The 20,469-nt window shown below is 38.9% G+C and overlaps 1 long non-coding RNA gene across 2 annotated transcripts in view; it reads left to right on the forward strand.

Moving 5' to 3' along the window:
• Nucleotides 1–20,469, forward strand: part of LOC127132672 (uncharacterized) — a 39,912-nt gene that overhangs the window by 7,960 nt on the left and 11,483 nt on the right. Inside the window, exon 2 of one of the 2 annotated variants that reach the window (XR_007806791.1) lies at nucleotides 3,426–3,447. The exons of the other annotated variant lie outside the window; for it this stretch is intronic. This is a non-coding gene — a long non-coding RNA (uncharacterized LOC127132672). The remainder of the gene's footprint in view (nucleotides 1–3,425; nucleotides 3,448–20,469) is intronic. 2 annotated transcript variants of the gene reach the window in all.

Here is a 20,469-nt window from a genome sequence, read left to right on the forward strand (position 1 = left end):
ATACATAACCGAAATGTACTTCGGGCTCATTTTGCATTGATCCAGGTCTTGTTGTTGATCCTATACCCTTTGACCTCTAATTCCAGTCTGTATTTGGTGCCCTTAAACCAACATCCGGTTTTCGCAGTCATTTTCAAGTCCAATTGTTATTGGCACCAATCTGTTAAAAGATGGTTGTAATCCATTGCGTTCGGTCAAAGTCTAATTGTTGTTGGCAAAATCTGTTAAAAGTTGGTTGTAATCCATTGCTTACAGTCAAAGTCCAATTGTTGTTGGCAAAATCCGTTAAAAGTTGGTTGTAATCCATTACTTACGGTGAAAAGTCCAATTGTTGTTGGCACGTACAGAGAGTTTAATTACCCTGTCTTTCCTGATGGTTCCGTGAAAGTCATGTATGACTCATCATCTTGAGGAATTCCCAGAAGCTTGGAGGTTTTTCGTGTTAGAAAACTCCAATGATGTTGGTTTTGTTTGATTTCTTTATAAAGAATCATCATAGCCTTTTGTACGGATGATCTACTTATAAGAAGACTCCTGCTTATCTTTGTTTTGCATAAATTCCTTATTAGGAATCTCCAAAATCTTTGATCGGATGAATTTCTTATGAGAAATCTCCAGAACTATCAGATGCATTATAAAGTGTTAGGTCATGTATGAACCTGTTTTGAAGAGTCTTTCTCTATGATTATTTCAGTGTTATCAGGTCATATATGAACCTGTTGTTGAGCTTTATTCCAGTATTACCAGGTTCTTGATATTCCCCATCATTGTCAGGTCATATATGAATCTGTTGTTGAGCTTTATTCCAGTATTACCAGGTTCTTGATATTCCCCAGCATTGTCAGGTCATATATGAACTTGTTGTTGAGCTTTATTCCAGTATTACCAGGTCATGTATGAACCTGTTTTGAAGAATCTTTCTCTATGATTGTTCCAGCATTGTCAGGTCATATATGAACCTGTTGTTGAGCTTTATTCCAGTATTACCAGGTTCTTGATATTCCCCAGCATTGTCAGGTCATATATGAACCTGTTGTTGAGCGTTATTCCAGTATTACCAGGTCATGTATGAACCTGTTTCGAAGAATCTTTCTCTATGAATGCTTCAGTGTTATCAGGTCATATATGAACCTGTTGTTGAGCTTTATTCCAGTATTACCAGGTTCTTGATATTCCCCAGCATTGTCAGGTCATATATGAACCTGTTGTTGAGCTTTATTCCAGTATTACCAGGTCATGTATGAACCTGTTTTGAAGAATCTTTCTCTATGATTGTTTCGGTGTTGTCAGGTCATGTATGAACCTGTTGTAGAAAATTTTCATATTCGGGTTTAGTAAGTCATATGTGAACTTACTACCGAAATCTCTTGTACTCTAAGTATTGTTTATCAACTTTCACTTCGATTACTCCCCAGTGTGTGCCTAATTCTCCAAGAGGATTGTTTTCCCCAGCGAGTTGGTTTTTGCCATTTGTCTGTCTCCCTGTGAACCATCGACATTCCCCACAGATTGGTCTGTCTAGTAGCATCTCCTGTTAAGGGTTCACCATATCCCTAGCAGATTAAAATTACAAAAAAGAGAATCTTGCATCAGCGCATATCATATCATATCATGTCATAGGGATTCAGGATCAAAATCCGGGTCTTCTTAGTATTTAACTTTCTCCCACTATGATCGTATGAAGAGTGTCCTGCTTCATATTCTCTAGTTGAAGATACTTAAATAGGGGCAACTGTCACACCCCAATTTTGACCCTGAATCGCTGATTCAATGCATTCATCATAGCTATTGCATGTCTACATAGCATACCATGCATTCCATACCGCATAGTGCCTAAAATATCAGTCGAAATAATTTTTCGGATCTACAGACAAATCGGTTGAATTAATCAACGGATGTGCGTCAAATCAATGAACGGAAAATTTTAAAATCAAAGCTTCTAGACATCAATTTTATTAATCTACGTTTCGCGTAGTTTAATCTGGTATGCTCGAATTATTTTTCGGCTAATTTTTCGGTCACGTTTTGGTCCGTCTGAGCATTTTAACCGGGCGTTTTCCATTTCAAAATTTGATCAAAACCTATATGTTTCCGAGAAGTTTATTTCACGCTGATCATTTTGGTACATTCAATTTATTTATTTTGAGCATTTTTACGCTCGATTTTTATTCATTTTTGCCTCTTTTATTTTTGTGTTTTTGTCAAAGCATTTAGAAAAAATAAAGAGAATTGTGTTTTTATTTTAATTATTTTTAAGTGTTTAATTTTATTAAGTTTTAAATAGTTTTAATTGAATTTGTCTCTAAAATAAACATTAAGGATACTATTGGCATTTTTGAAACTTAGTAACCCTAATAAAACATTATATATATTAAAGGATGTAGCAAGAAATAGAAAAAGGACCATTACACAGTAAAAACCAACGTCGCCTAAACCCATCTCTCTTCTCTCTCATTTCTATGAGAAAGATAAGAAAGAAAGAAACCGTTCCTCTTCTTTTCTCACCGTATCCGCCGCCACACCCTTCAAAACCCTTAAAACCGTCTTCACCGAAACCCTTCATCCACCCTTAAAACCCTCGACCGTCGCACCTCCACCTTCAACACCATCACCATCGATCTATTCGCTACCCACCAAAAACGGGTTTCTACTTTTCAACCATACTTCAATCACCACCCTTCGCTACCATTCAAAGCCGTAACAGAACTCACATCCACGACACAATTCTTCTTTCTCACAACCTTCAAACAACCCTCTGTCTCCGCACCACCACACAACAACTACCGCGCAAATCACCATCGTTGCCCTTCCTTCAACAAATGACCACCACAGCTTTCAACCGACCACTGCTCCATCTCCTATAATTTTCCGACGCCACCACACATACACCTCCGTTGCCAACCTTAGTGGGAAATCAGGCTATTTGCTGTGAATGTTTGACATTGGTTTTTAAGATTTATTTCTTTTTTACAGGTCGAATCACTTCGGTGATTTTGGCTCGGGGTTGTGGATTAACTGGAAAGCTCATCACCTGTTTCGACCATCCAAGGTCATCCAGCGAACCATTCATCGCCGATATCCCCAAAGCTAACTTCACGCACATACGTTCTTTATCTCTGCCAATACAGAACTCTCCCGAAGATATCCTTCAAACGCTCGCTCCCCGACGACGAGTCAAATCCGCCGCTACTCCAAAAACAAACACGAGAAACCTAGGTTGGTGTTTCACATGTTTTAATACTTTCGACTTGTTTGTTGCTGCTGCCAATACTTTCGACTTGTTTGTTCGATTCAATTATGCATTCTTGTTAAGATCTAGTTATTGGATGCATATCAATATAATGAGTTTGATTTGTAAATAGCATACTGCTGCCATGATCTGGTTCATATGGTGTTGGTTCACTTGTTTGGTTTGATGACTGTAGTGTGCTAATGTGCTTGAGACAGGTTTTAAAGGTTTGGATTGATGCAAGTTGGACCTTACAAGTTTGGTTTGAGTTTAGAACATGTTTGTTGTAGGTTCATAGGTTGCATCAGTTCTGCAACCAGTTCCTTGCTGCAGGTCTTGGTTTAGTAAGTTGACTTGGTGTTGATTTGTGGTGATGTCGTTAATTTGTACTTCTATCATGTTAATCCTATGTTAAGTTGTTGTACCAAGCATTGATTAGTGAATGTTGGTTAATTAGATTATGCAAATGTTAATTGGGATTGTTAGATTTATTGAATAGAGTTGTTAGATTAACATGCTGATTGATATGCCTAATGGTGATTTTACTGAAAAATCCAACCTTTTAAACCATTCCAATTTATTAAAAAAATTCAATTAGGTTATTTAATTCATATAACTAATTATTAATCGCCAAGATGAGTAATTAAGGTCATTGTTTCATTTTGATCATAAATTAAATTATTTTTTCAATTTTAATTTATTTTAAAATTCAATTCATTTTAAAACCATTTCAATTTCAATTTAAATCATGTCTAAAATTCAATTCATTTTAAAACCATTTCAATTTCAATTTAAATCATGTCTAAATTTAACTCATTTTAAAACCATTTCAATTTCAATTTAAACCATGTCTAAATTCAATTCATTTTAAAACCATTCCAATTTCGATTTAAATCATGTCTAAATTCAATTCATTTTAAACCATTCCAATTTCAATTTAAATCTTGTCTCAATTTATTTGAATTAAACCTTGACCAGGTACCAATTGACCTCTCTTAAACCAAGTGCAATATTCAATTGTCTTTTTTCTATTTGTGTTATTTTTTATACTTGTTGTTCTATTTATATCTTTTATAATTTCTTACTATAACTTACAAAAGTCTTTTCTTAAACAAACTCGAAAGAAAAGGACCGTTGGAATCTAGCAATCCAGGGTAACCCTTGAACAATTGAGTCCAAAAGCACATGTCTCGTTCTTATTGAGTTTTAATTTTCCATTAAACCATTTCAATTTCGACTTCAAATAATTTTCGTAACCAAGTCAAACTGTCTCAAATCATTTATGTGAATCCATCCTTGATCACATATTGAGAGATATTTCTTAAAATCAAATACAATATCCAAACCTTTTTCTAAATAAATTCAAAAATAAAGGCCGTTGGTATCAAACATTCTGGCGTAACCCTTTGAACATTTGATTTTCATCAAGTGCTCGTTGTCCATTAAATAATTTTTTTAAATAATTCGAATGAAAAAGGACCATTGGAATCTAGCATTCCGGTGGAACCCTGAATTATTGATCTCGAGGCTTATATCTCGTTCTTAAACATTCGTCTTTCAAATTCAAAAAAAAAATACTTAATTCCTACCTTAACACTTTTTCAATAAAGATGGAAATGGAACATGGTGTATACCGTGCACTCCTGAGATTAAGATTCAAGGCGGATGCCTTGCCTATCTTAGCTCTCGCCATCGTCTAAAATTGTCAATGCGGTTTCTTCAAACCCTCTCTCAATCAAATTCAAAACACTTAATCTTTATTAAACACTCTTTCAATAAGAATGGAAATGGAACATGGTGTATACCGTGCACTCTCGAGGCTAGGATTCGAGATGGATATCTCGCTCATCCAAGTTCTCGTCATTACTCAAAATAAATCCAACCAATCAAACTCTTTCTCGCCGCCGTGCGACTAATCAGAAAACCTTGATTTCTCTTTTGAGATACGTAGGAGCAGGATTTGTAAATCTTGTCAGGCCCACTAATAAAAAACTTAGGTTTAGTCCTTCGTCAAAAATCCAAAAATATTCCCCTCTCTTCTATTCTTTCTCCCCCTCATCATAACTTGGGAAGACTAACATAAGCTAACATTCAAAACGAAACTAACTAAACGGTTCCCGTTGAATACAACGGACGTGAGGGGTGTTAATACCTTCCCCTTGCGTAACCGACTCTCGAACCCTGATATTGGTTGCAACAACCATAATAATTTGTCGATTTGTCTTGGGTTTTATTGATATTCCCCTTTCCTTTTTAGGAATAAATAAAGTTCGGTGGCGACTCTGTTCAGTCCATCATTGCGAGCGTGCGATCGCGCCTTCGCTTAATGTCGTATCCCCATTTTTCGAGGTGCGACAGATGGCGAAGAATCTTTCTCTATGATTGTTTCAGTGTTATCAGGCCACATATGAACCTGTTGTTGAGCTTTATTCCAGTATTACCAGATTCTTGATATTCCCCAGCATTGTCAGGTCATATATGAACCTGTTGTTGAGCTTTATTCCAGTATTACCAGGTCATGTATGAACCTGTTTTGAAGAATCTTTCTCTATGATTGTTTTGGTGTTGTCAGGTCTTGTATGAACCTGTTGTAGAAATGTTTCATATTCGGGTTTAGTAAGTCATATGTGAACTTACTACTGAAATCTCTTGTATTCTAAGTATTGTTCAATCAACTTTCACTTTGATTACTCCCCAGTGTGTGTCTGATTCTCCAGCAGGATTGTTTTCCCACACAGAGTCGCCATCTGTCGCACCTCGAAAAATGGGGATACGATTTTAAGCGAAGGCGCGATCGCACGCTCGCAATGATGGACTGAACAGAGTCGCCACCGAACTTTATTTATTCCTAAAAAGGAAAGGGGAAATATCGATAAAACACAAGACAAAACGGCAATGATTATTGGTCGTCGCAACCAAATCAGGGTTCGGGAGTCGGTTACGGGAGGGGAAAATGGGGATACGACTTTAAGCGAAGGCGCGATCGCACGCTCGCAATGATGGACTGAACAGAGTCGCCACCGAAATTTATCTATTCCTAAAAAGGAAAGGGGAAATATCGATAAAACCCAAGACAAAACGACAATGATTATTGGTCGTCGCAACCAAATCAGGGTTCGGGAGTCGATTACGCAAGGGGAAGGTATTAGCACCCCTCACGTAACCGACTCTCGAACCTTGATTTGGTTGCGACGACCAATAATCATTGTCGTTTTGTCTTGGGTTTTATCGATATTTCCCCTTTCCTTTTTAGGAATAAATAAAGTTCGGTGGCGACTCTGTTCAGTCCATCATTGCGAGCGTGCGATTGCGCCTTCGCTTAAAGTCGTATCCCCATTTTTCGAGGTGCGACAGATGGCGACTCTGCTGGGGAAAACAACATCCCTAAGTGAGTCAACCCTAGTTCATTTAAGTTTTAGTATGTGTGTTAACTTTGTTTGTTTATTTTTCTTCCTTTGTTATGTGATTTCTTTATCACTACTTTATCGCATTTGTATATCTGTATATATGTTCATTTGTGGGCTTTGGGATTTTTGATATCATGAATAAAGCTCTACACCCGAGCTTTGGAAAAAGAAGAGAGAACACATAAGTTTAGAATTGGAAGTTGTGTAGTGTTAGTCCCCAAGGGCCACTCCTTGCGTGCCTAGATTGAAGACTCCCCTAGACTAGGCCTATTTGTAGATCTCGTTATAAGACAGCTAGCCTGTTGCATGACGTTGATTCATGAAGGGTCCATGACTCTAGGACCCCCTCTTATAACAAATTATTACTTTGGTGGTTGCGCAATGATGGACTCCAAGGGCCTCTCCTTGTTGCACCCAACATGAAAACCTCGCTCAGAAGAGACATTTCGTCACTCTTGTCCTAAAGCGGCAAGCCTGTTGCATGATGTTGATACGATTATGGTCCATGACTCTGGGAACCTTATCAAAAATGTAGAAACTATCCCGTGAGTGGGTTTATGGGTAGAAAACCTAGAACTATCTGTTAAGGAGACTACCTAGAAACCTGTTCTGAGTTACTCACGTTATCCCAGACCCTAACTACCTGCATTGCATCTTATTTGCATACCAAAACACAAAAAAATGCATTGCATCCATTCATATACCATTGAATCTACATTCGTCATCATGCATTTCATATCCTTTTTCGAAAATACCAGAAAAAACTCATCCATCCTTTGTCCATGATCAGCAAAGTGATTCTCAACACGCGTTTAGAACAAAGAACCATGTCTCAGGAGATGATGGACGAGCTAAGGAAAAGTCAAGAAGCATTGAAGGAGGAACTTAATCTTTTGAAGAGCCAAATGAGATGGGTCTTGGAAACCCTGCAAGTCTTGTTGAGAAAAGAGGGTCACCCAATATACACTGCTGTAACAAAGATAGCTACTACTCCACATCCATCTAGTGTTACCTCAAGTCAAGGGAAATTCGATGTGGAAGCTCCTCATCTACCGGCATATGGCCCTCCCTCAAGACGTCATCATCAACATCCTCTGGCTATTCCTCCTCAAAATCACCGAAGTCAGGTTCAGAACAAAAATCTGAATCGGAACAAGAGGAACAAAAATCACAATGACCCAATTCCGGTGCCATATAGCAAGCTCTACCCACAGCTGATCCAGAATGCTTTGGTGACCCCTCGAGCTCTCACACCTACGTCACCATACCTGCCATGGTACAATCCAAATGCAACATGTGAATTCCATAAAGAGGCAGTGGGACATGACCTGGATTCTTGCTTAGTGTTAAAAGCCTTAGTACGATAACTGATTAACAAAAAGAGCTTAGTCTTTGAAGAAGATCACCCGAAGATCAAGTGCGGATACCATACTGGAACAATGGGGCACTCCATCGAGGAATGCAAGAGTTTTAAGCTCAAGCTGCAAAGATTGATTGACATAAGGTCACCAACACTCAAGGAGGAAGGCTTAGGTACATATACCTTGATTTCTGGGCCAGGTAATGAGAAAGGGAAAGGACCCTTGAAACCCCTCAAGGTTTTGTTCCACAAGGAAGATGTCAGGGATGTGGCTAATGAGCTATCATTGTTTCCTGGTAAGAGCATTGAGATACCGCCTTGGATTTCCAATGTCACGACCCATACCAATGAAAGAAAAGGAGAAGTGAGTAGTGGATCCAAGAGGGTTGCGTTCAACGATGAGATTGAAGGAAAAGAATTTGAAGATCATCATGCCAATGTCAAAAAGCATGTTGATCCCAACCTTCAAGTGGCTGAAAATGAGCAGTTAGCAATGCCCAAAGTGCCATACCAGCAAACACTACCATTTGGTCTTCATTACAAACAATCCTGGTTTTCTCCTCATCCAAATCAACAAGCCCAAGGCCCGAGATATCAAAACCAGCATAGGCCTCAAAATAACTTGGAAAGAAGAAGTGATCCTCGTCATCCAATCATCATGACATATAGCCAACTTCTGCAGCCTTTGATTCAAAACTCGTTGGTGGTTCCCAAGTCTCATAAGTCGGTTCCACAACCTTACCCACCCGGGTATGACCCAAATGTACAATGTGGATATCATGCCGAATCAGAAGGGCATTCAACCGAAGAATGCAGCGCTTTCAAAGCCAAAGTACAACATTTGATTGACAACGGGTACATAGCCTTTCAAGAAGGAAGCTTGGTGGTAAACGTTAACCCATCGGCCGAATAAGTGCGAAGGTCTCAAGGGGTGTCCCCATAGGTTAATGGATCAAGTTTGAAGAAGTTATTCCCTAAAGCTGGCAATCATTTGGTTGTTTCAACACTTCTTTTGTAGTTTCCTCGCATGTTGATTGTTATTTGCTTTTAAGCATTGTTGTTTTATTTGAATTGGTAAGATTAATGAAATGTTTATGCATCTTTTGAATTAATCCATTCGTATTCACTCGTTTTTCATTTATGTTAAAAACAAAAATACTCCTCTCATTCACTTTTGTTTATCAAACCATTGTGTTAACAAAGATTGGAAGGAGGATGATGAAAAAACAAATGAAATTATTGTGGTATTCTTTTGAGTAAAACCTTGCCGATGATGTAAGACATTGTTTCAAATCCCCAAACACTGAAGAGATAAGGAGTTAATCCCTAGTCAACCAATTTGAGCCTAGAAGTCGGTGTTTATTTCGGATCTGAAACCCTTAATCTTAACCTGGGGTAGGGTAGTTGTGTTCAGATAGTTTGGTCATGCATTCGATCTTTCAAAAAAATCATCCATATGTACACCCTCCAATGAGGTTCAATCGCATGTTATCCTTCGCGTACATGTTGAAGTGTCGAAGAAGTTGAGAAAAGCTAAAATTAGTGTTGGTTTATCCTCATCCACCAATAACCTGGCAATCAACACGTAAAAAAAATAGAAAAAAGTCCGCTAAGTCAAACACCACAAAATGACTTAGGCAAAAGTCAGGGCATCCCGATGAACCAAAAACTTCAAAGAAGCGGTCCAGGCAAAATCAGGGATAAAGGAAATCAATCAAAAGAGGTCATTAAATCCTCAACAAAAACAAAATAAGGTGACTGCCATTTCAAGAAAATCTCACCTTGAATCCTCATTGTCACTTTCGCACCTTCGAAGTCGAATGCATGTATTGAACTAACTGAACATAGGAACTGGAGATCATCAAGAAGAAGGGGTGGGTAAAACAAAATTTTGAGCCTTATATCCTTTTGTTTCAAAAAAAACCGTGAACCAGACCACGTTACAACCCTTAAAAGACATAATTGAGGCAGAGTCTATTTTGAAAGCATACTACAATAAGGTTGTGTTAACCTGACTCCAAACGATCTTTGTTAATCATTTGATCGCCCAACTTGCATACTGTGAATGACTTGATCACCATTGTGTTCTTCTCAATGACTCGTTCACTGTATTTCACCCATTCATATCAATAAACTTTGAATTCAAATTTTTGCATAAACATTGCATTAAAATTACCGTTTTTGAATGAACAATCTTATTTGCGATTCGACACTTAGCATCGAAGAAATTCCAATAATACACAGTTGAGGAATTTGATGGAGTGAAAAAAGTCCAGTCATGGGAAAATCACTTTGAGTGTCATTCAATCCGATCCAATCACCCAAGGTTCACTTAGCAAAAAGTGATTTGCTTCAAGACTCAGACCGGGGCAAGCCACCCCAGAAGCTCATTGAGTCCAACTATCCAAAGACAGTCAATCAGAAGTCTACCATTCCAGGTTTTTGTGAATTAGGGTCAGGCCACTGCAAGTCTCGAACACTTGGGGCAAGCCATCTTGAGATCGTCTCATGTCAAGCTGTTTCAAACTCACTTTCAAGGTGAACATTTTCAAAGACCCAACAAACTGGGGCAAGATGAGCCACAAAGGGGCAGACCCCCTTCATGCTTTCAAATTGATCAAACAAATTCTGCCATATGTCAACAACTATTGGTTTTGAGACGAGTGCCCAAAAACTATGCTAGCATGATTCATTAATCCTCCAAAAGGATCCCATTGGCTAAGTTGTGGTGTCAAGCTTGATAGAGTTCTCCTTTGATAACATCTATCATAAAATATTTGGTTGAGTTCTCGGTGTTGAGGAATCATGATCTCCATAAATAGTCTTTACAAACTCCCTGTCCACTCAGGTGTCAGCATTTTCATATCACGATCATTCATATATCATGCATAAAAAATTTAAATCATACATAGCCGAAATGTACTTCGGGCTTATTTTGCATTGACCCAGGTCTTGTTGTTGATCCTATACCCTTTGACCTCTATCATACCCCAAAATTTGCCCGTTAATCTTTCAAGACATTCTTCAAGGCACTCCAAATTGTTCAAGACATTGATCTTAAAGGAACAAAGACCCAGCTCACAGGTGGCCAAATCCAGAAAATGACTCAAACTGGCATGCTCGCTAGGCGAGAAAATCCTTCGCCTAGCGAACTCTTCGCTGCACCACTCGCCTAGCGAAGCTTGCAAATACCAGAAATTTTGGGCTTCATTCTGAGCCCATCAGGTCACAAAAACTATTATAAATACCAAGACCTCATTCAGAAAAAGGAACAGACGGTGGAGAGAGAGGGAACAAGCAAACCCTAACAGAGGCAACCGGAAAAACTCTAGAGGCTAACCAAGAGAATTCAGAACAACCCTAAAGGAAACCCTGAAGGAAACTTATTTGCACAAAGGTTACCTCAGCCCAACTCAATCCGACACCAACCCTAAGAGTGATCTGCCAATTCAACGTTGCAATTCAATTGCAAACAGGTTTGCACTACCACTACCGCTTTATGCTCCCAATTTACATGTGGCATTATGATTGAATTTATAAATGTATCTTAGGTTTTGCATGTGGATTTAAGTCTGCATGGATGTCTTGAATGTTTAAACATGTAATTTCTGTAATGGATGCCATAGGGTTTGGAGCTTGCTGTAATCGTACTGTTATTAAACTCAAAACCCGCAGTCGTTCGCTAGCACATCGCTAAGCGAACATGTAGCGAGTGTTCGCCAAGCCTTCGCTAGGCGAGGCAGTAGCGAACATGACAGTCGCTGATTTTTTTCTGTTCTGTTCTGTGCTTATCTGACATGTTCTATCATAGCTATGTATTATTTCCTGACATTATTACTGCTGCGATTCCTTTGTTCGGTGCAACTATTGATCGCACCCCATTTGGTATTCTAACCCGTTTGTTGACTTTTTGTGAGGGTTCACTTACTCCCGAAGAAGGTAGCTTGCTAGGTATTCCACTTTATTTGTGGGATACCCTTGTGGAGTTCTATTCTAATTATCTAACTGATTACAAATGTTGCCTTTGAATACATGTGATCTTGGTCCTCTCTTTGTTGACTTACGGTATTACGGTCATGTCCCGCGAACGGGGGGATACACTTAGCAAAGACCCTTCGATTAAATCATCACGTCCCTATAAGATAAATCATAGTCCCTCGGATGTTGCCTTCGAATATATGATTTTGTCCCTCGATGGCCCGTCGTTGTAGCCTACGGTTAAATGATGATCGTCCCTTCGAATGCTAAGGTATCCTTACAAATGTTGCCTTCAATGACCAATCGATGACCCGACGATGTCCCTTTACATCCAAAGGATAAGACTACTTACTTCTCAATAGTAAGGACAGTTTTACCCTCATAAGGATAGGAAATGCCCATAAAGACCTTGGGTAGGTATAACTCTTAAATGCTTACTCACAACTTAAAATACCTTTCACACCTCACACTTTGCAAAACATCTATTAGAAAATCACCACTTGGTATACATTCGCACTAGAATCATTGCCAAGTTATATTTTTCTAAACAGCTTTCAAAATTAAACGAGATAAACACTTTGTATGCATTCGTACAAGAATCATTACAAAGTTAAACTCTCTTTTCAAACATTTTCTAAACAGTTCTTAAACACTTTTTCAAACAAGAAAAACATAAGTGATTAAGCAATTAAGAGCCCATGGATAACCATGGATACAAAGGGTGCTAACACCTTCCCTTTGTATAATGTACCTCCCGAACCCAAAAATCTAATCAAGGTCTTTCCTGTTCTTTTCCACCTTTCCTTATTGGATAAAAGAAAAGTCGGTGGCGACTCTTGCTATCCGCGACATTTGCTTTCCAAAGCAAAAACTCCCAAAGTCAGTTCACCGTATGACAACCTCTAATTCCAGTCTGTATTTGGTGCCCTTAAACCAACATCCGTTTTTCGCAGTCATTTTCAAGTCCAATTTTGTTATTGGCACCAATCTGTTAAAAGCTGGTTGTAATCCATTGCTTTCGGTCAAAGTCCAATTGTTGTTGGCAAAATCTGTTAAAAGTTGGTTGTAATCCATTGCTTACAGTCAAAGTCCAATTGTTGTTGGCAAAATCCGTTAAAAGTTGGTTGTAATCCATTACTTATGGTGAAAAGTCCAATTGTTGTTGGCACGTACAAAGAGTTTAATTACCCTGTCTTTCCTGATGGTTCCGTGAAAGTCATGTATGACTCATCATCTTGAGGAATTCCCAGAAGCTTGGAGGTTTTTCGTGTTAGAAAACTCCAATGATGTTGGTTTTGTTTGATTTCTTTATAAAGAATCATCATAGCCTTTTGCACGGATGATCTACTTATAAGAAGACTCCTGCTTATCTTTGTTTTGCATAAATTCCCTATTAGGAATCTCCAAAATCTTTGATCGGATGAATTTCTTATGAGAAATCTCCAGAACTATCAGATGCATTATAAAGTGTCAAGTCATGTATGAACCTGTTTTGAAGAGTCTTTCTCTATGATTGTTTCAGTGTTATCAGGTCATATATGAACCTGTTGTTGAGCTTTATTCTAGTATTACCAGGTTCTTGATATTCCCCATCATTGTCAGGCCATATATGAACCTGTTGTTGAGCTTTATTCCAGTATTACCAGGTTCTTGATATTCCCCAGCATTGTCAGGTCATATATGAACTTGTTGTTGAGCTTTATTCCAGTATTACCAGGTCATGTATGAACCTATTTTGAAGAATCTTTCTCTATGATTGTTCCAGCATTTTCAGGTCATATATGAACCTGTTGTTGAGCTTTATTCCAGTATTACCAGGTTCTTGATATTCCCCAGCATTGTCAGGTCATATATGAACCTATTGTTGAGCTTTATTCCAGTATTACCAGGTCATGTATGAACCTGTTTCGAAGAATCTTTCTCTGTGATTGTTTCAGTGTTATCAGGTCATATATGAACCTGTTGTTGAGCTTTATTCCAGTATTACCAGGTTCTTGATATTCCCCAGCATTGTCAGGTCATATATGAACCTGTTGTTGAGCTTTATTCCAGTATTACCAGGTCATGTATGAACCTGTTTTGAAGAATCTTTCTCTATGATTGTTTCAGTGTTATCAGGTCATATATGAACCTGTTGTTGAGCTTTATTCCAGTATTACCAGGTTCTTGATATTCCCCAACGTTGTCAGGTCATATATGAACCTGTTGTTGAGCTTTATTCCAGTATTACCAGGTCATGTATGAACCTGTTTTGAAGAATCTTTCTCTATGATTATTTCGGTGTTGTCAGGTCATGTATGAACCTGTTGTAGAAATTTTTCATATTCGGGTTTAGTAAGACATATGTGAACTTACTACCGAAATCTCTTGTACTTTAAGTATTGTTTATCAACTTTCACTTCGATTACTCCCCAGTGTGTGTCTGATTCTCCAACAGGATTGTTTTCCCCAGCGAGTTGGTTTTTGCCATTTGTCTGTCTCCCTGTGGACCATCGGCATTCCCCACAGATTCGTCTGTCTAGTAGCATCTCTTGTTAAGGGTTCACCATATCCCTAGCAGATAAAAATTACAAAAAAGAGAATCTTGCATCAGCGCATATCATATCATATCATGTCATAGGGATTCAGGATCAAAATTCGGGTTTTCTTAGTATTTAACTATCTCCCACTATGATCATATGAAGAGTGTCGTGCTTCATATTCTCTAGTTGAAGATACTTAAATAGGGGCAACTGTCACACCCCAATTTTGACCCTGAATCGTTGATTCAATGCATTCATCATAGCTATTGCATGTCTACATAGCATACCATGCATTCCATACCACATAGTGCCTAAAATATCAGTCGAAATAATTTTTCGGATCTACAGACAAATCGGTTGAATTAATCAACGGATGTGCGTCAAATCAGTGAACGGAAAATTTTAAAATCAAAGTTTCTAGACATCAATTTTATTAATCTACGTTTCGCGTAGTTTAATCTGGTATGCTCGAATTATTTTTCGGCTAATTTTTCGGTCACGTTTTGGTCCGTCTGAGCATTTTAACCGGGCGTTTTCCATTTCAAAATTTGATCAAAACCTATATGTTTCCGAGAAGTTTATTTCACGCTGATCATTTTGGTACATTCAATTTATTTATTTTGAGCATTTTTACGCTCGATTTTTATTCATTTTTGCCTCTTTTATTTTTGTGTTTTTGTCAAAGCATTTAGAAAAAATAAATAGAATTGTATTTTTATTTTAATTTTATTTTAATTATTTTTAAGTGTTTAATTTTATTTTGTTTTAAATAGTTTTAATTGAATTTGTCTCTAAAATAAACATTAAGGGTACTATTGGCATTTTTGAAACTTAGTAACCCTAATAAAACACTATATATATTAAAGGATGTTGCAAGAAATAGAAAAAGGACCATTACACAGTAAAAACCAACGTCGCCTAAACCCATCTCTCTTCTCTCTCATTTCTCTGAGAAAGTTAAGAAAGAAAGAAACTGCTCCTCTTCTCTTCTCACTGTATCCGCCGCCACACCCTTCAAAACCCTTAAAACCGTCTTCACTGAAACCCTTCATCCACCCTTAAAACCCTCGGTTGTCGCACCTCCACCTTCAACACCATCACCATCTATCTATTCGCTACCCACCAAAAACGGGTTTCTGCTCTTCAACCACACTTCAATCACCACCATTCGCCACCATTCACAGCCGTAACAGAACTCACATCCACGACACAGTTCTTCTTTCTCACAACCTTCAAACAACCCTCCGTCTCCACACCACCACACAACAACCACCGCACAAATCCCAATCGTCGCCCTTCCTTCAACAAATGACCACCACAACTTTCAACCGACCACTGCTCCATCTCCTATAATTTTTCGACGCCGCCACACATACACCTCCGTTGCCAACCTTAGTGGGAAATCAGGCTATTTGCTGTTGTCATACCCCAAAATTTGCCCGTTAATATTTCAAGACATTTTTCAGGGCACTCCGACTCATTTTTATGACACTGATCTTAAAGGAACAAAGGCCCAGCTCACGAATGGCCCAATCCAGAAAATGGCCCAAACTGGCCTGTTCGCTACGCGTTCGCTACACGCTCGCCTAGCGAACGTTCGCTACGCGTTCGCTACCAGCTCGCCTAGCGAAGCTGACAGACAACAGAAAATTTTGGGCTTCATTCTGAGCCCATTAGGTCACAAAAAAGAGCATTATAAATACCAGCACTTCAGTAATGAAAGGGGAGAACGAAAAAGGAGGAAAGTAGAACCCTAGCAAGCAAACCCTCGCGCTCACAGACGGAAAACCCTGGAGGCTAACCCTAAGAATTCCGAGAAACCCTGAAGGAAAAGCCGGCGGCAGCAAGGTCACTTCCGCTCAATTCGATTCGGTCGGCCAATTCAAGGTTACAATTCGATTACAAACAGGTTGGCATTGCTATTACTACCTTATGTTCTTAATTTGCATATGGCATTATGATTAAATTTATGAAAATATCTTAAGTTTGTCATGTGAATTGTAGCGTGCACTTGAATACCTTAAATGATTAACCATATAATTGCTGTAATGAAAGCCATAAGGCATAAAATTGGTTGAAATTGTACTGATATCAAAACCAGAATCCGCAGTCGCTCGCTAGCACGTCGCTAAGCGAGCATGCAGCGAGTATTCGCTAAGCCTTCGCTAGGCGAGGCAGGCGCGAACCTGACAGTAGCCGACTTTTCTATTCTGATTTTTCATTCATGTTTTATCATAGCCAGGCATTGTTTATTTGATCATATTACTGTTGTGATTTCTTTTGCGGTGTAATCCTCGATTGCACCCTGATTTGGTATTCTAACCCGTTTGCTGAATGTTGCAAAGGTTCACACACCCCAGGAAAAGATTGTTGTTTAGGTCTTCCACTTTATTTGTGGGATACCCTTGAGAAGAGCTGCCCTAAATTGCTTAATTAATTTTAATGTATTAATTTTAATGTATTATTTTTAATGTATTATTTTTAATGTATTGATTTTAATGTGGAGATTCACCCTAATTACCTAATTAACTTTAAAACATGGCCTTTAAATATGTGATCTTGGACCTCTCTTTTGCCTTACGATATTACGGTACCACGGTCATGTCCCGCGAATGTGGGGATACACTTAGCAATGGCCCTTCGATTAAATCATCATAAAATAAATCATAGTCCCTCGGATGTTGCCTTCGAAAATACGATTTTGTCCCTCGATGACCCTTCGGTGTAGCCTACGGTTAAATGATGATCGTCCCTTCGAATGCTAAGGTATCCTTACAACTGTTGCCTTCAATGACCTATCGATGACCCTACGATGACCCTTAAACATCCAAAGGGTAAAATTACTTACTTCTCAATAGTAAGGACAGTTTTACCCTCATAAGGATAGGAAACGTTCATAACGACCTTAGGAAGGTATAACTCTCAATTACTGGATCATAACCTAAAATATTTTCAACACCTCACACCTTTCAAAACCTCTTTTGGAAAATCACCACTGGGTATACATTCATACTAGAATCATTACCGAGTTATATTTTTTTCAAACAACTTTCAAAACTAAACGAGATAACCACTTTGTATACATTCATACGAGAATCATTACAAAGTTAAACTCTCTTTTCAAAACCTTTTCTAAGCCGTTCACAAGCACTTTTTCAGACAAGAACAATAATATAAGTGATCCAGCAATTAAGAGCCCATGGGTAACCATGGATACAAAGGGTGCTAATACCTTCCCTTTGTATAATGTACCTCCCGAACCCAAAATCTATTGAGGTCTTTCCTGTTCTTTTCCACCTTTCCTTATTGGATAAAAGAAAAGTCGGTGGCGACTCTTGCTATCCGCGACATTGCGATAAAAAGCAAAATACCCCAAGTCAGTTCACCGTATGACAGAACTGGCGACTCTGCTGGGGATACTTTAAAAAGAGAGGTTACCTTAAAAACAAGATCACTTATTCCAAATTGTCTGATTTACTTTTAACGGATTGCTTGGGTATTTTTGAGTGAAAGATCCTACACCCGGATCTAGTGTACCTTAGGTAAGTAGCAATAGATCATCGCGACTATCCGGCGTATACTGGAATGGTTAAAATGATGGCTACGGTTAATGTGACACTTTGGATGTCCTGATGTTCCTCATGTTCATTTGAGGAAAAATTTGGCTTCCGCGTGGTGTCATTAAAGCATTAACCAGACCTTTAGAACCCTAATTGACTCATCCTAGCCATTAGAAAGTAGTGAGATAACTGACTTCGGTTCCGACTGGGGTTGGTTGAGACTCGATACTACACTCTTTGAGATTGGACTTTAGGGAAGCTTCGGTCAACCACTTGGTGTTGCACTGAAGTGGACTTAAAGGAAGGTCAATGATTGGAGATCCTTCTAGAACCCGGTTACTATTCTAGGACAGGTTGAACCAACCAAACTTCAGTGGGGAGGGTACTTACCTATGGAACTCATGCAAGCCTTAAAACCTAGGAATGATTGTGTGACTGGTTTATGTTTGCTACTTACATAACATCATAACATCATAACATCATAACATCATAACATCATTTCAAGGACTTAGGGATTTAACTTTGCTCTGTTTTGTAAGGCTATGGCTCCCAAGAAGACCATCTGGATTAATCTTGTAGCAATCTCTCCTCAACTCAAGAACTTAGTGTCAGAACTTTCCGATCATGCGCAGTTCATCAAGAGACATGGTTCTCTTCTCAATTTAGTTACCACTGGGTTCAAAGAAGATATGATGAGAGTTTTATTCCAGTTCTTCGACCCTAAACATCATTGCTTCACATTCCCAGATTATCAGTTGGTACCTACACTGGAAGAATTCTCCAGACTACTTGGGATACCTATCCTTGATCAAATACCTTTCAGTGGTTTAGAAAAGGTTCCGAAGTCTGAAGAAGTTGCCGCAGCTTTACACATGACGAAGTCCGACATTGAAGCTAATTGGGTAACAAGGAGTGGGGTTAAGGGTTTACTTGCCAAATTCCTGACAAATAAGGCCCGAGAATTCTTAAAAGTTATGAATGTCCGTGCTTTCGAAGACATCCTGGCATTGCTAATCTATGGCTTGGTGTTATTCCCTAATCCAGACCAATTCATAGACATGAATGCTATTAAGATATTTCTCACTCATAACCCTGTACCTACCTTGCTGGGAGACATTTTGCATTCCCTCCACACTCGTACCATGAAGAAGCAAGGGACTCTCATGTGCTGCATACCTTTGTTGTCTAGGTGGTTTATTTCGCACCTTCCTCAATCAGTCTTGAAGAACGAGCAGAATTTGAAATGGTCTCAAAGGATAATGTCGCTCTCCCACCCAGACATCTGTTGGTGTCCTCAGTTCAAGGAAAATGTTACCATCATTGACCATTGTGGTGAGTTCCCTAATGTACCACTCCTAGGAATAAGAGGAGGTATTACTTATAATCCTGCTTTAGCTCTGCGACAGTTTGGTTGTGCTCGAAGAGATGGTCCACATGAAATGATCATCGAAGGCATTGTGTTCGACTATGACAACAATTCCCAAGGCCTCCGTCAAAGATTTGTACGAGCTTGGGGCATGGTGAAGAGAGGTACGTTAGGACAGAAAAATTCTATTCCTATGGAACCTTATCTCAGATGGGTACGCGCCAGAGCTCGTGAACTTGTCATGCCATATCTTGCAATCGGACCTCAGATTGTCGAACCTGAAGCTGAAGGAGGTGCTCCTCAGATCATTCCTTATCCAGATATGCCTACCAATATTGAGGAACTAAAGAGATCCTGGATCCAGTTGAGAGAAGAAAGGGATACTTTCGAGACTCAGTTCGTCGCAGAAAGGAAGAAAGTGTTAGAACTTACCAGTCAGCTTAATGAGGAACGAAGACTCAATGCGTATCTTCGCCCAAAAAGAAGCCGCCCCTGGGAGACTTGAGCTTTCATTGTATTTTTATTATTATTCCTTTTGTAATGAACATTGGTCAAAGAAATTAGCAATAAACATTTCTCTCTTGTTGGTGATTTACGCAAAGTTAAATTCCAAAAGTCCTTGAAAACATTTCATGCATTGCATAACATAACATAACACTGCATAACAGGTATTCTACAAGTTCAATGTTCTCACGGTCTTCCTTCTAAACAGAAAAATGGATCTCGAACAAACTGTCAAAGACCTCCAGACTCAGAATGCTCAATTCAAGGAGATGATGCTAAGCTTATCCAAGGGGCAGGAGGAACTGAAGGCTCTTTTGCTCGAAAAGAAGAAAGACAAGAAAGCTGTGAGTTTCATTAACCCAGGAAGAAGGCGTAAAGGACAGGCCGCAGGAGTCAAGTTTGGAATCCCGAATGGTCCAGAAGAGGGGGCGGAGAATGATTCAGAGGAAGAGAATGTTGATTTCTCCAACCCTGAGGATGACGATGAAGATTATGAAAATGAACAGTACTCTCCAAGAGATGATAAGTACAAGTTGCTGGAAG

The sequence above is a fragment of the Lathyrus oleraceus genome, chromosome 3 (genome assembly GCF_024323335.1).
Source record: "Lathyrus oleraceus cultivar Zhongwan6 chromosome 3, CAAS_Psat_ZW6_1.0, whole genome shotgun sequence".
In the NCBI taxonomy this organism is placed as follows: Eukaryota; Viridiplantae; Streptophyta; class Magnoliopsida; order Fabales; family Fabaceae; genus Lathyrus; species Lathyrus oleraceus.